This window comes from Macrobrachium rosenbergii, chromosome 8, assembly GCF_040412425.1.
Source record: "Macrobrachium rosenbergii isolate ZJJX-2024 chromosome 8, ASM4041242v1, whole genome shotgun sequence".
Taxonomy (NCBI): Eukaryota; Metazoa; Arthropoda; class Malacostraca; order Decapoda; family Palaemonidae; genus Macrobrachium; species Macrobrachium rosenbergii.
In genome coordinates this window covers 63048403-63065173 of record NC_089748.1, presented here as the reverse complement: position 1 = coordinate 63065173, position 16771 = coordinate 63048403, and the positions used below count along the sequence as shown (strand labels likewise).

The 16771-nt window shown below is 40.1% G+C and overlaps 1 long non-coding RNA gene across 2 annotated transcripts; it reads right to left on the bottom strand.

Annotated features, from left to right (window-relative positions):
* Positions 1-4032: 4032 nt before the first annotated feature.
* Positions 4033-14984, bottom strand: LOC136840925 (uncharacterized). 2 transcript variants are annotated; one of them, XR_010853790.1, is made up of 6 exons: positions 14899-14984; positions 12714-12859; positions 12473-12543; positions 12150-12256; positions 5214-5313; positions 4033-4788 (listed from the first exon to the last, which is right to left on the bottom strand). It is a non-coding gene; the product is annotated as an uncharacterized lncRNA (long non-coding RNA). The 2 variants fall into 2 exon arrangements; XR_010853789.1 differs by having other exon boundaries at positions 4033-5313.
* Positions 14985-16771: the final 1787 nt, after the last annotated feature.

Genomic DNA, 16771 nt, shown 5'->3' with positions numbered 1-16771 from the left:
TTAAGAGATCATGTTGATTCATTTAAGTAGAGAAAGCCCAGATCCAATTTCCAGTCCCACTGTGCAGGATAAAGTATAAATTGAGTAAATGAAGTCTTTCATTCTTCACGTCATTTATTCAGCTTTCGCCCATCTCGTTCCATTCATCCAAATTCACCCTTGTCTGAATCATTTACGAAGCACCGTTTAACCTTCATAACATGAGAGGTTTAACAGGGATGCGTCAGAATCTTATAGCACGCGACTAAGTTTGGGTAGGCTTTTGGGCTTCATTGTGACCTATTCCGCAAGACTGCCAAAAATCATTGAAGCTTCTCTGGCGTTTGGTATAAATGTTATTGTGGATCTATATAAATGGTGTGGGAATGAGTGGGAGAAAGGGAGGTGGAATAATCAAATGATAAAATGCTAGCGGGTGTTGGTAAAATGAAATAACAGTTAAGAGCTGTGTTAAGGAAGAGCAGTTATGAATATTCATAAGTTGGAGAGAATGAATATATGGTAGACATTTTGCAGAGATGGCTGACAGGCATTATTGAATGTTAGATGTAACTTAGGCCTATTCCTATTGAAAAGTTGTCTGTTTGTGCGATCAGCAACACATGTATATGGAGGTTTTTGATTAAGCTGGCTTAATGCCACCCCTGCCTTTTGCTCATAGAGCAGGTCATAGAGCTTTAGAGGTCGGAATTAAAAGATGCGTAACTGTAGTTAGTAAGGGCGATTTGGAGTTTTTCTTGACTGAAAAGAAATTACTCTTTAAATATTGTTATGAATGATTACAGTATTTCTGTATAGACTAATGGGATAGTAGCATTAAGACTAACAGACGACAGTACGAGTTTTCTCCTCTCTGTACTTGCATGTTCTACGACAAGTAGAATCATTGCCTCTCACTACCTACTGCACGTTTTAGGCGTTTATTTGTATAATTTTCTTTGCATAATTTTCTGTCTCGCTTGTGGACGTGCGTAGGTCTGTTAATGGTGTAGCTTGTGGAGTGTCAAAGGTAATTTCTGTAAGTACTGAGCTTGTTATAATATGCACTTTAGTAATATTTAAGCAAAGTATTAACAAAGGTAATTTCTGTAAGTACTGAACCTACTAGAGGTAAAGCTTGTTATAATATGCAACGATTATACGACTGTCAGGGGCGAATGGAGTTTGGTCAAATATGTAACTGAAATATTAGTTTTTGTATTTTATTTTCACTTAGCATTATTTGAGGTAATGGAATTATAATATGGAAATAGCTTGTCGAATAATGGAATTATGAAAGAAAAAGCTTGCCCTTTTCAAGGATGAAACAACACCCTTTCTCTCCCTTTACAAAACATGATCATTATTGTTAGCGTTTAGCCTTTGACATTGTGCAAACAAAAAAAAACCGTCAAAGGCGAATGAAGTTGAAGTCAACTTCAAAATGTCTTGAAGTATACAGCAGTCATTTTGATGCATTAAGATCTTGTATATGTAACCGTATATTTTAATATAGAATAAAGGTATTCTCAATTTTAGTTAGCACTAGACTTAAGTTAAAAAATGAAGAGAAGAGATACCCTGTCGAATATAGCGAAAATATGTAAAAAAGGCTTACGGCCTGGTCGAGTAATAAAAAAAATATCTCCCACACAAAGACCTTAGAATTATGGAAGAGAGAATGCTGGTTCCTGGGGAACATTTTAAAAGTGTGGCCTCGAGTCAGTTATTGTGACGGGGCCCTACGTGTAATGTTGCAAGATGTCTTGACTATTTTGGAATCTCGTTTCTTTTTGCCAGGTACGCCAAAATCTCTGAAAACTTTTGCGGAAATGGGGACGTGCATATAGATTAGTGTGGCAGCGGCTATTATTAGTTTTAACAATGAAGTCAAATAACAGTAGTGCTTAAAGGCAAGTGATAAGTGTACTTATTTTATAAATAGGTGGTATTATGAATAAGTGGTAAATCTCATTTCTCTTTGGTGTTCCAATGTTTTATTGTTGTAAATCTACTTTATATGGTACAGCGTTTGCTTGTCATATTACCATAAATCTCATTAGAATCCGAGATGCGCGGTCATTATTGTCATTACTTGTGCATCATAAATTGTGGAGTCGTATGATTTGATCAGATGTCAAGTTGCCAGGTAATGTATTCTTTATAGTAATATATTTTACTCTATAGAAAGGAAATAGTAGCCACATTTTACAGGTAATCAATCGATCGCCATATTTTCAGGAGTGCAAGTCGGCGTCGACTGGTGGTCAGGGATGGGAGTGTTACCTTTCTCCGGACAGTAGAGAAGGATGCAGCCAAGGACCCCGTAAGAAGCAGGCCCTGCATGGTCAATCGGCAGTAGAGGAGGATGCAGCCAAGGACCCCTTAAGAAGCAGTCCCTGCTTGGTCTGTCGGCAGTAGAGGAGGACACAGCCAAGGATCCTGTAAGAAGCAGGCCCTGCTTGGTCTGTTGGCAGTAGAGGAGGATGCAGCCAAGGACCCCGTAAGAAGCTGGCCCTGCTCAGTCTGTCAGCAGTAGAGGAGGACACAGCCAAGGACCCCGTAAGAAGCAGGCCCTGCTCGGTCTGTTGGCAATAGAGGAGGTTGCAGCCAAGGACCCCATAAGCAGCAGGCCGTCTTGGTCTGTCAGCAGTTGAGGAGGATGCAGCCAAGGACTCCGTAGGAAGCAGACCCGTCGGCAGTAAAGGAGGATGTAGCTAAGGACCCCGTAAGAAGCTGGCCCTGCTCAGTCTGTAAGCAGTAGAGGAGGATACAGCCAAGAAGCGCGCCCTGTTTGGTCTATCGGCAGTAGAGGAGGATGCAGCCAAGGACCCCTTAAGAAGCAGGCCCTGCTTGGTCTGTCGGCAGTAGAGGAGGATGCAGCCAAGGATCCTGTAAGAAGCAGGCCCTGCTTGGTCTGTTGGCAGTAGAGGAGGATGCAGCCAAGGACCCCGTAAGAAGCTGGCCCTGCTCAGTCTGTCAGCAGTAGAGGAGGATGCAGCCAAGGATCCCGTAGGAAGCAGACCCTGCTCGGTTTGTTGGCCGTAGAGGAGGATGCAGCTAAGGACTCCGTAGGAAGCAGACCCATCGGCAGTAGAGGAGGATGCAGCCAAGGATCCTGTAAGAAGCAGGCCCTGCTTGGTCTGTTGGCAGTAGAGGAGGATGCAGCCAAGGACTCCGTAGGAAGTTACCTGTCGGCAGTAGAAGAGGATGCCAAGAACCCCATAAGAAAGCAGGCCCTGCTTGGTCTACCGGCAGTAGAAGAGGATGCAGCCAAGGATCCCGTAAGAAGATGGCCCTGCTCGGTCTGTCAGCAGTATAGGAGGATACAGCCCTGGGCCCAGTAAGAAGCAGGCCCATCGGCAGTAGAGGAGGTTGCAGGCAGGGACCCCTTAAAGAAGCAGGCCCAGCTAGGTCTGCCAGCAGTAGAGGATGATCCAGCCAAGGACGTCGTAAAAAGCACGCCCTGTTTGGTCTGTCAGGTGTTACCTTTCCCCACACAGTAGAAGAGGATGCAGCTAAGGACCCCGTAAGAAACAGGCCCTGCTCAGTCTGTTGGCAATAGAGGAGGATGCAGCCAAGGATCCCATAAGCAGCAGGCCGTCTTGGTCTGTCAGCAGTTGAGGAGGATGCAGCCAAGGACTCCGTAGGAAGCAGACCCGTCGGCAGTAAAGGAGGATGTAGCCAAGGACCCCGTAAGAAGCTGGCCCTGCTCAGTCTGTCAGCAGTAGAGGAGGATGCGTCGAGGGACCCCATAAGAAGCAGGCCCGGCTTGGTCTGTCAGCAGTGGAGGAGGATACAGCCAAGAATCGCACCCTGTTTGGTCTATCGGCAGTAGAGGAGGATGCAGCCAAGGACCCCTTAAGAAGCAGGCCTGCTTGGTCTGTCGGCAGTATTGGAGGATGCAGCCAGGATCCTGTAAGCAGGCCCTGCTTGGTCTGTTGGCAGTAGAGGAGGATGCAGCCAAGGACTCCGTAGGAAGTTACCTGTCGGCAGTAGAAGAGGATGCCAAGAACCCCATAAGAAAGCAGGCCCTGCTTGGTCTACCGGCAGTAGAAGAGGATGCAGCCAAGGATCCCATAAGAAGCAGGCCCTGCTCGGTCTGTTGGCCGTAGAGGAGGATGCAGCTAAGGACTCCGTAGGAAGCAGGTCTGTTGGCCGTAGAGGAGGATGCAGCTAAGGACCCCGTAAGAAGCTGGCCCTGCTTGGTCTGTCAGCAGTAGAGGAGGATGCAGCCAAGGATCCTGTAAGAAGCAGGCCCTGCTCAGTCTGTTGGCAGTAGAGGAGGATGTAGCTAAGGACTCCGTAGGAAGCAGACCCGTCGGCAGTAGAGGATGATGCAGCCAAGGACTCCGTAGGAAGCAGACCCATCGGCAGTAGAGGAGGATGCAGCTAAGGACCCCGTAAGAAGCTGGCCCTGCTCGGTCTGTCAGCAGTATAGGAGGATACAGCCCTGGGCCCAGTAAGAAGCAGGCCCAGCTTGGTCTGCCAGCAGTAGAGGATGATCCAGCCAAGGATGTCATAAAAAGCACGCCCTGTTTGGTCTGTCAGGTGTTACCTTTCCCCACACAGTAGAAGAGGATGCAGCTAAGGACCCCGTAAGAAACAGGGCCCTGTTCGGTCTGTTGGGTGTTAACTTCTCCGGACAGTGGAGGAGAATGCAGCCAAGGACCCCGTAAGAAGCAGGCCCTCCTTGGTCTTTCAGCAGTAGAGGAGGATGCAACTAAGGACCCCGTAAAAAGAAGGGCCTGCTTGGTTTGTCGGGTGTTTCCTTTCTCCAGACAGTGGAGGAGGATGCAGCCAAGGACCCTGTAAGAAGCAGTGCAAAAACGTCCATCTCCATAAATACTTAACTGTAAAACCAGTTGGTCAATAAAGGATAAAATGTTCAATGTATGTTATTCCATGATCACTAATGCCTTTAATTAAGAAAATTATATTTTGTAGTGAGGCTATTTAAAATATTTTAGATATTTATTTTATTTGTAGAAACTTTAACTTGATAATTACTAGATAACACTTTTAATTTACTTTCCACAAAATTCAAACAGCTTTCCCTAATTTACAAGGCATTTTTCATACAAAATCCAAACTGCGGTCCTTTAAAATTTATAAACAAAAATTTGCTGATAGGCATGTCTTATTGACAGCCAAGGACGCAGCAAAAAAAAAAAAATACAAAAATTTTTGTAAAGCGAGGACAAACACATTAAAAAAAAATTCCCCTAGATTACCGGCTGATTAATAATGATTACAGATGCCCTGCTGTTATGACGATCCTCTTCCTCTGCATTTCCTCAGTTTCTCTCTCGTTCATCCAATCCCCATAATTCTCTGTAAAATAAGAGAGAATAATATTTATATACAACAGTTCATCCAATCCCCATGATTCTCTAAAATGAGAGGATCATGATATATATACAACAAACAAAATTAGACAGACCTAAGGGCTTGATGGACACTGCTGATATCATCGACAGAGGGAAGGAATGGCAAACGTTGAGCTTTACTAGTGCACTGCTAACAAAACATCAAGAATGGATACCATGACCTCATTTGCCCTTATTTCAATTCCTTTTTTTAATAGCGAGAAGACAAATGCTGCCATAAATTATGAAAATAACTTCTGAAGAAAAGCATTCAGTTATCTATATACTGTACCATTACTAAAATCACATTAAAAACCCCATTGACAGAAAGACTGTTACCATTTCTTGTATACTCCTCTGCGTTCTGAACCTTAGTAACATTTGATACAAATGCCTTTTCAACTCATTACTGAAAAGCCTAGAATGTCTCTTGCACCAGAATAGTTTTGCAACCAGGAGGCCATGTAAGTTTTGTCAGAAGGTAGGCAGAGAGAATAGGGTACGACAGCCGCAGTTAAACGAACTGCGGGAAGGAGGTTGTCAGTTCCTATTTGTCAAGTTATTTTATTTTTTTTTTTGGTGTAATGTTTGAAACTTGAGCACAACTACAATCCATAACCATCAAATCGATTTGACCTATACTGAACTTTGATTGCGATCACCAACCAGAATCAGAAGACCCCAGAAATTCGCAAGACAGACAGACTCTGGCAAGAGAAGCAATGGATCAACGATTCTCTTAAAACTAACCATGATAATTCATCAAAAATACTGTTGAATAATGAATCGGCTTTTGCAAATCCCGGTGAACAGCATCTGGAAATTCAGCGTTTGCTATTGCCTTTTTATATTAAGATTTGGACGTGGCATTGTAACCCTGCCTTGTAAATTACCAAGCGTTAATGAAATTTGCAACAAACCTTAACAGCCCGGTGTGAAGGGCAACTGATAATAAGGCCAGAAATAGTGGCTGACGAAGGTATAAATTAAGTTAAAATGGCGTACCTTTGATTACAACATAGTGCTTAGAGATGCCCGTAAACTATACGGGAGCATCACATTCTAAAGTCACAACGACAGATGCTTGTGCACGCACGTTTCGATTTTGTGACCTTTACTACCCAATAGGCGAAAACTAGGGAAACTACATTAGCCATAAAAAATACTTAGCCATACCAAATACGTGCTTACAGTGTGTAATTGAGGAATAATTAGGGATTGAAATTACTCTATTAAAAAACCATTCAAATTACTTTAACTGCCTGTCTAAAAAAAAACATGAACACTTCCTGTTATATCTGATCAGATACGGGAGTGGTATCGGGGTCATGAATCCAGTAAGTGCCGTGCGTTTTCTGTGCTTGGGGGAGTGACCCACAATTTAGAAATTATTATTGGTATCATGTAATTTAACGAGGACTTTCCTCACAATCTACAAATGAGATGCTACTTCCGAAACAAATTCTTATTAACTCTACATCTAATTATGAGACAAGACCTACTCTTTGGTATTACTACAATGTCATCGATAAGATCGATAATGCAATAAAACTCGTCAGGAAAATAAAGTATGACCACTGTGAAAAGGCACGTGAAACATGCGGGACAATGGGTATCACTTGGTACCTTGTAAGTGCTTGTGAGGTACGTTTAAGATTATTTTACTGTCGTTACCAGTACCTGCATAATGAAGGAACTTTTTACATGAAAGTCGGGAACCTTCAAGAAATACTTAGAACCAAAACTTATCAGATTTCTAAAGAACTTTTAACCTACCTTAGACCATAATCGGGAGCGATAATTGGAAAAATAACTCACTGAATCAAATTCTTAATTAATCTTATGCACGAGAGAGAATGATTGTACACAAATGGTGAACGAGTGATCACTCCAGTCAGTCAGTCAGTCTCTCTCTCTCTCTCTCTCTCTCTCTCTCTCTCTCTCTCTCTCTCTCTCTCTCTCTCTCTCTTTACAGAGAGAGAGGCATACGTACATATAATCATATTCAAGAGAAAGATCCAGCAAATTAACACAAGATTAAAACGAATGTCTCCGCAAAACATTCCTGGCAAGAAGATTCCTAGTCTTTTTTTTTTTTAATGTGGTTCCAGTGACAGGGTAATACTGCTTCATTCCGGTAAAATCTCAATAAAAGTTCCTGCACTGTATATCGTTCTGGCTAAACTCTTAGCAAGGCCGTGGAAGTAACCGAACTCAATCGGATTCGAACACTACGTCAAGATGGAGGTTGAATTAGTGGCTGAGAATAAGTTTTTGGCAAATTGCTAAGTTCTTGACAAATATTTAATCAGCTTCAAACTGAATGAAACGTGTTCCAACATTGAACAAGCTTTCTATATCTTGGCAATTATATCTACTGTAGGAAGTGCAAAAAACTGAAGACTAAAATTTTAACATTCGTTTTTGTAAAAGTTATACATTAAAAACATGATTTAAACAATCTGCAAAATCTTGGAAAAAAATATACACCAGAGGAGACCAGTTTGAAGGACCAAATGAGCGCTGTCAAACACATTCAAAAGCGGTTATAGAAGACGGATAAGTAGTGCAAGACCCATTTAAAAGGCCCAAAAGATCACAAAGTAGGCTAATGTCCACGTAAAGACCAAGCCAGGTATGGATTCAGGCAATAAGCGTACAAGACAAGAGAGAGAAAAAGAACCAATTCAACTTTTAATTAACCTGTCGAGAGAAAACAACTTCAAATCTTAAAAATTAAGTTAACTTTACTGAAAGATCGCTCTATATACTGGGGACGCCTTATGGCTGTACGGAGGCAAGCAGCACGGACGAAAGTCCTAAATAACATGCCACCATTTGCAAACTTCAGAACACAGACTTATTTTCGGTCTAGCAAAGGGTTCTAAGGCTAGATATGCAAGATGCAAAAAACAAAGAAAGAATTTGAAAAAAAAAGGAAAAACGTTTCTTCCGAAGTTCCACCATAGTGAAACACTAACTTTGTTGACAGTCTCTCTCAAGTACACAAAATTCAAATGCAAATCTTCTCAGAACCTCGAAAGTATTCAGTAATACATGCAAACAACCCTGTCAAAAGTACTGAATTTAGATCAGTACGAACATGTAATAAAAAAAAAAATATTCACTAATAAAACATAACCAATGGCCGGTCTCAACCTCGATGAAATCGATGGATAACCGTAGGTTAAGGCCTCCACTTTGAGGAAAAAAGTGCGCTACTAATATTTTTAACACCTTTTAACGTTTTAATGGTTTGTGTATTTTTGTAGCGTGTGCATACTGATTACCAATGCATGTTTTCATGCGCATGCATACACTCAGCTTCGACATACATGTGCTCAAACATACTTGTATACACATTAATGCACATTATTCTTACCCAGCCTCCCAGGGCAGCCGATCGAGGCTACGGCCTACCCCAACGCCAAATCAAAGTCCTTCAAAGAAGGCATCGTGCTTACCCGATAATATAAACATGGGAAAAAGCACGTTAAAACGAAGAAGAAGAATTCTTACCCAGTCTCCCCAGAATAGAATAGGCCCCACTGCGACAGTATGGCGTGGCCCTTCGTCCCGTACTTCAATTGAGCGGGAATTCATAAGCATCTACAGTACACCGTCGGTGACTTGACTGACATTATCTGAACACTGGCGTCGGCGCCAACCTTGGAGAATGAGTGGTTGAACGCGAGGTTACTTAGAACTTCAAACCACCTTACCAGTCTTGTGGAAGTGGAATATATTAGTGCGACTCAAACATTACTAATATAAACGATTTACACCAGTGAACACAACGCAGGCGATTAGATAAACGGTTTTCTGAATGGCATGGCAACGTTAACTTATCTGAACGGAGACGACAACCGCCTGGTATTTAAGAACCTACATTATTCATCACTAGAGACGTTTTTCATCAATTAAAACACGTGCAACAGCTGTTCTTAACGAAAATACCAATAAACATAAGTTTCATTATATCCGAAAATGGACGAGAGAGAGAGAGATCTTTAACACATGTCTTGCTAACAGCCTTACAACAGGTAGGCGTCAAATGGGCTCCTTGTTTGGATATAACCATTGACCCAAGCTAAAATTCGCGATTGTCAAGACGGACGAGTTACGTTAAAACGGCCAGTGACGTGGCTGAAACTTGACAGACACAAGCAACAAAGTTACAATGAAGTCCCTGAATAAAAAATCAGAAAATTCACAGATCTGCCAGAAAAAACATGTTTACTTCACACCATTTTCAACCAGTAAAAAACAAACATAAAACAACATGATACTCTGTTTCAATGGATATTCTGCTTAAGGAAATTGTATCTGATGAAAAATCGTAATTTAAAATTTGCAACTTTACGATCAAAGAGGACCTTCAACCGGCCATACTGGATACCAAAATGTCCCAGAATACGTCAGCCACTGCGAGATTTCCCTCTCTCTCTCTTTAATATATATATATATATATATATATATATATATATATATATATATATATATATATATATATATATATATATATATATTAAGAAACACTGCATGAAAACCGTTCCGCCTGAAATAATCCTATTCAGTGGTTCCCGGAAAGAGCATTCTGAATCTTGAACAGCATCCTACTGGATTTTAAAACCCTTAATAAAACAAACCAAAGTCCGCACTATTGTACTGGAACAGACGAGAGAGAGAAGAGAGAGAGAGAATCTATTCCCCCTTTTGATGAGGGTATAGATTGAAACGACTGGAAAATGACTATTCAAAGTCGCGTACACAACGTCCTCCAAAAATCGATCCTGTCAGGTCAAGGAAGAAACAAGGAAAAAGTGCGCCGAAGTTCTTCGGTGCAAAAGTTTTCTGTACAGCGCATAATCCACTATGAAAATTTCAGCCACGGTCCCGTGGTGGCCTCAGCCACGGCCCATAAAACTCTTAGCCGCGGCCTATGAAACTCAGCCACGGTTCGGTGGTGGCCTCTGTTGTTGGTACCTATAGAGGTGCCAGAAGTGCGATTATGGCTAACTTTAACCTTATATAAAATAAAAACTAATGAGGCTAGAGGACTGCATTTAGGTATACTGAATGACTGGAGGGTGGATGATCAACATAACAATTTGCAGTCCTCTAGCCTCAGAAGTTTTTAAGGTCTGAGGGCGGACGGGCAGACAAAGCCGGCACAACAGTTTTCTTTTACAGAAGACTAAAAAGGAACAGTTAAAAGGTAAGCCTAGCTAATTGAGTTTAGAGCTACTACTGGTTACGTATCGAGTTCTGCATAAGCACTCCCCGAGAACCGGCCCCCACCAACCATCCACCCAGCACCCACAACACAATGGGTCAACGAGACTGGGGAGGGGAGAGGGTAAAAATAAAGCGACTATAAGCGTGGAGTTACGAAGCTTCTTTGTCAGTTTGTATGTGCTAACGGAAGGCCAGGGCTAGACTTATCTGATGACAATTCATTAGGTAAATTTGACCACATGCATCAGGTGTCATCCCAACATACAGACAACTCTGAAAATAACGCACAAGTACTGTATTCAAAATGGCCTCAGATTCTACCACAGAATTAAAAGGATAAAACAGTTATTTGTGCAAATTTCAGCATTTTCTAGAGAAAATTTGTACTTTGAGCATGTCAACCGCTCGAACACAACAAGAAAAATCTAATCTAATATTTTCAGACCGACAAGTATTCAGGCAAAAGCTTTTGGATATATTAAAAAACCAGTACTAAAGCATTCGAGGATCTCAAAACTTTTCAAAGGCTACGCAGTCTACCTCCAAAGTTACATTCCTATCTTTACCAAAATATCAACTTGTTAAAATTTGGTCAAATTTTCCTAAATATCCATTCAACGTTTTGCATCATCAGACTAACAAACAGCCGCAGAAAAACCGTCTCCAGCATGCAGCCTCCATGCCAGAGGTGACAAGGGTAGTTTCTTTTCGATGCTAATGGACATATTGAGAAAGTGGAACATCCCCTTAATAGGCTTGCAAACAAGTTGCACCCACAGACCACAAACCTCCGCTAAGGCTAAGCACTGATTATTACTGTAATGTATCTTAACCAAGGAGACTGTGTTACACCCTTGGCATTTCAGTGTTAATATAGGCCTAGATTTTTTTAGTATCTCGCACTGCTCAGAGCTATCCATCGTCTCTATGCAACTCTATAAAGGTCCTTCTCCTCAAAATTTACATTACCACCTCTCACAAAATCTGATCATTTGTTGTCAACAATGAAGACCACTTTTTGGTATAATTATCATAGCAATCCAAACGGGCAGATAAACCAAATAAAAAATCAGGATTACTGCAAATCTTCACATATGCATTGCCAACAGAGTAGTGAAATTTACCCGCTATCCCATTCCTATTAGTAATATGGTTTTATGGTTGCACTGTTCTAAAATGTCATTAAAACTAATCCCAATCAAGGAAAGAAAATTTTGGAGTTCCCTGAGTGATGAACGATCTACTAAGATTCGTACTACTTTTAGCAACACTAAGTGAACAAGCGAAAATCTTTCCATGATAGAACACTCGAAGATATATGAACAAATAAAGGCTCCGAGTGCTACAAACTAAAGAGAGCGGCATGCATGTGGCCAAACTTAAGCCTCAGATAGCTATAATGGCAAGAAAACTTTAATTTCTACAAAGCATAACGACTGAGATATCAAATCTATAACTTCATCCCAAAACTAATTACCCGTTGTATGCACATTCAAATTACTGCAGACTCCTTAATGGTAAACCAAAAGGAAAGCATTAAAATATAATCATAGGAACACTTACAGTGTTTTTAGGGAAGCTTCTTGACTGACTACTGAGTGATTCATCAACGCAGGACTGGAACGATATGCCAGCGGGAGTGACACGACTTTCGTTGATGTCTTTGAAACCTAAAAAGGAAAATATTAAAATTAAAAATGAGCAAAACGAAATACATAACTACAACTTTATGGTCGCCACAACACAAACTATCCAACTAACCAAATCAAGAGCAAAATACACAAAATGAGTTTAGGTTATGAGCGTTGGAAAAACAGTCAGTAAAACACCACATATATTATTAAAAGAATAATGGAAAAACAAATAAATTATAAAAGGGAACTTACGATACTGCGATAAACTGCTTTGACAGATGACCCAAGAGTTGTGATGGGCTTCTATTAAGGACTGTATTACCCTAATGATGAAATAATTCTAATTAGAAACTTAAATACTGACAAGTCTCATAACACCAAAAAACCCAGAACACCAAAAAAGCTAAAGAATACAGCTACTATGCGCTTATAGTCAACAAAAAATTATTTTTATAGAATAGAGCCTATATATAAACAGGAACCTACATCACACCTTTAGGAATGCTTCTTGACTCCGAATGAAATAAACTGAAACAGAGGACTCCCCTAAAACCATCACAGGAGACGACGCCTTGCAAGATGAAATACTGTCAGCAAAACTGCGGTATTTGTGTTGATTTCTGTCTCAGATCCTGATAACTGTAATCAAGAAAAAAATCATTCTAGCTGGACCAATTGAGGGAAATTCAAAAATAATGTTCTTGAAGTTATTTCAGTAAATAAAGAGGTTAGAACCTAATAATGTCGACGTCCTCTATATTCTACTCACGTACGCAAATGTTAAAGCTTTTCTAAGATTCGGTAAAGGAAATGCCTACGCCATACAACAGACCACAGAGAGCTTCCCATGTCAGTTAACTCTTATCGCAGAGAGCACATGTGCCTTTGAACTCCAGATATGCTAGCATATAACTTGAATAAAATGAATTAAATAGCACTTCATGTATATTTCGGACGACAATCACATCACATATTGGCTTAAAATTAACTTCAACCTACAAGGGACACCAAAGAATATTCAAAATTTCGTTACACCCTCATCATAAACTTACGATGGTTACAGGCAGCCAGCCTAATTAATGGCTTAAAACCAAACACACACACAAACACGAGAGAGAGAGAGAGAGAGAGAGAGAGAGAGAGAGAGAGAGAGAGAGAGAGAGAGAGGAACCAGTTTTTTTTAGCTTAGTCACACACCTAGCTAAAAAATTGAATATTCATGGGGATTATTTGCTTTACAACTTCACAAAATCCTACCAATCTGATAGGTCGATAAGAACAATTGGTCGATAAAAACAAAGTTTAATTAAAACCGCCTTTTGGAATTGTTTGGCCAATTAAGAGCTTGCGTTTAATGGGCATAAACTCGTGTAAATATCGAGAACCAACTTCATAACTATGATGATCCTCCAGCAACCTTAAGGAAAATCAGTAGTAGTCGAAAACTCCTGCGGTCGATGTTAACCTCAAATTAGGATGAAACAGTTTAATGCTAGTTGAGATGACCCAACACTTTTCTTTCAAAATTGTTACTTATACCAACCCCAAACGGAATGCCATATGCGGCATTCACCCAAAAAGAAAATTTAGAAAACCTATTAAGGGCACCGAGATTAGTCCAAATTCCAAGTCAACACATTTCAAAGCACACCTCTCCTCATTCGATCCTGTTTTTACTGAAAGTGATTGGAAAAGGCATTACATAAAAAGATGGTGATGTTTATGCAAACTCCATTTTAATATGGTTTCTTATATACAAACCCTATTCTCATTACCTCATACAGAAAATTCGATACGTAACGCACGGAAAACTAACCCTCCCCATTTTCACCATGTAACACTAAATGATGCAGCTCTCAAAGAGTTTTTATTTTTTTTTAATCGCATCGTGTAATTTCACAGAATACAGCTTTGGTTTCAGCTGCCAATTTACGCCGACACTTGTAGAATCGACCGGTGGTCAAAGTTCTATGAATAGCAACTGCTACTTCCTACAGGAAAACAAAAAACTGTAGATCAGAAGTTAGAGAGAGAGAGAGAGAGAGAGAGAGAGAGAGAGAGAGAGAGAGAGAGAGTCTTCCTTTCAGTACAGAATCCCTCACAATATAAAAACTATAGCTATTCTCGTGTACCAACTAACTGACAAGCGTGGCTGCTGCAGCTTCAGACTGCCAAAAGAGTTTATAAATGGCAGAAGACGGAAATTTAAACACCATAATAAATAAAAGGGCTCGTGTGAACTTAAGTGCATGAAATTCACGTGCATTAATAAGAGGAGTTTGCTAAGCGAGTACTTGTTGGGCCCTAAAATCGACCTGCCTTTCTTTGTCACCTTACCCCGAGTGTGATCAAAGTTGAAAGGCTTTAGTGACCGCATGCTCATGACGCTAATGGACATGGAACATGCAAAGACTCTATCCCTAACAAAGCTTCTACCCAACCACAAATGGAATATCTCAAAACAAACGGGTGCCTAGAAATGCTGACAATTTTCCAGCTAAAATCATTTGGAGCCCTAAAGAGTGGTTCACGAGACCATCACTGGTCCCTTGCGAGTACTGGGATTCTTGCCCAATCTATAAAATGCCTATACTAATTAACCTATAGCCGGATAAATACCACCGGATATTAAACAAGTATGCTTTACATCTATAAGACAAAAAATAACAGTCACTTACAAAATATTGCAAGCTATAACCATGGAAGCAAATACATATAACGGCCAGCTTCAAAAATCGTCTGTACACCACTGTGGCTGACTTAGAACTGCTCAAGAATCCAACAAAAATTTGGCTTTGCCAATCAGAGACCTTCACCATGAAGGAATCTTTTCTATCGCCTTCTCTCATTGGCTGAGGCTTTTTATGCTATGGCTAGTGAAATGAAGGTTTTGAGAGCGATTCTACCATTGGCTGGTGGGACTAGAGCAGTTTTTAAATTTGTTTGTAAGGATTCAATGCCAACGCAAGTATCAAATGCACATGAGCATTATCTTTAAGAAAAGTCAGTACAGAAGTACGTACGAAAAATAAATTAATGGATATATCTACATAGCAACAGGAAATGATAAAATGTAAAAAATTAGGACTGGAATTCTGAAGAGTCGTCGTCCCAAAAGAGCAAAATAGGTGTTAAAACCACTATCTGGACTGGAAAGCCTTCTTGCAATAATCATGAACAAACCTTTTCGATCTGAAAGGAAACCTATGTATTTCGGTGACCAACGAGACTACTGTATAAGAGGTAATTTGAAAGTTTTTGTTGATAAATCTAAAAATAATTCGTAGCTTATCATTTTGTATTCCTAATGTGGTATTCAGCATGCCAAATATTAATGATAATAATAACGCCAACACAAAGACTTGAATTATAAGAATCTTATTAATTTGATCTCAGGAAATAAAATAATTAGAGATTCATTACAACTCAGTGGCCTATAATTGTTAGTGCGGAATATACTTACATCAGGACAAAAAAAATAATAATTAACAACTGTCTCACATAAGACCCGAACTAAAACATCTATTTTAATTTTTAGATACCGATAAAAATATCTGATATAATTCTCACTTTCATATCAAAATATTACAAGCGAAAGTATAATATTCACCACCAATAAGGACATAATTTGATGCAAAATTCTAAATATTCATGAGATATGGTCCAATGATCTCTATAATATGTGGTTGGTGGCTCATGTTAACTATGGGTAGATGTTGATGGGGATGAGGGGTGGTGCAGACCCTTGGACCAAGGGAATTCAGTTCAAACCTTCCTTATCATTTCTAACAGGTCTAGCTAGTTGTGTCACTGACACTTACGCTAGCAAAATTCACTTATTGTAACGGAGGCCAATTGGTGTCAAGAATATCAGAGGAGGAAGGGTAGCAGTCACGTGCATGCTTCCTTTCAATTGTCACTATGCCAATAACCGAGCCATTTATTTATTCGCTCATCAACATAATGCAACATGTGGGATGTGGTTTGAAATAGTTATAACTATTTTGCCCCATGTAGCTGAAACTATATGAACTCCAATTGAATTTTGATGTTCGCATTATTTAGACCGTTTAGGATATTTTGCTTCTTTTACTTCTCACCAACTGCAGTTGTGAACCAAGACCTAAAAGCATCCCACTCGCTTCCATATATTCAACCATACGATAACATTGTAGGTAGCCAGATAAGTGGTTGGAAGCAGGTGGATGATCATGACTATGACAACTTCGTCGTATGGTTGTTTATAAAACAACCACAGTTTTTGTCACTAAACATAAAGTGGAAGTTTCTGATGAAAATCCTATTATGTTCTACGAGAGACGGTTCCCCCTTTTTAAAGCGTGATTTTACAGCTCCGTGTAGTGATTCGACATCACACTTCACTCACTTCACTACTGTAATCACATCATATTCATCAATATCAAAGCAAACAATACAAGGCTAACTCTCTGTAGCTCCTTACAAGAGTAGTTCCATCAAGTCAAATACTGCAATTGGTTCACCTAAGATCTCTGGAATACCTTAATCTTTGATATTATTATTAAGCCACTT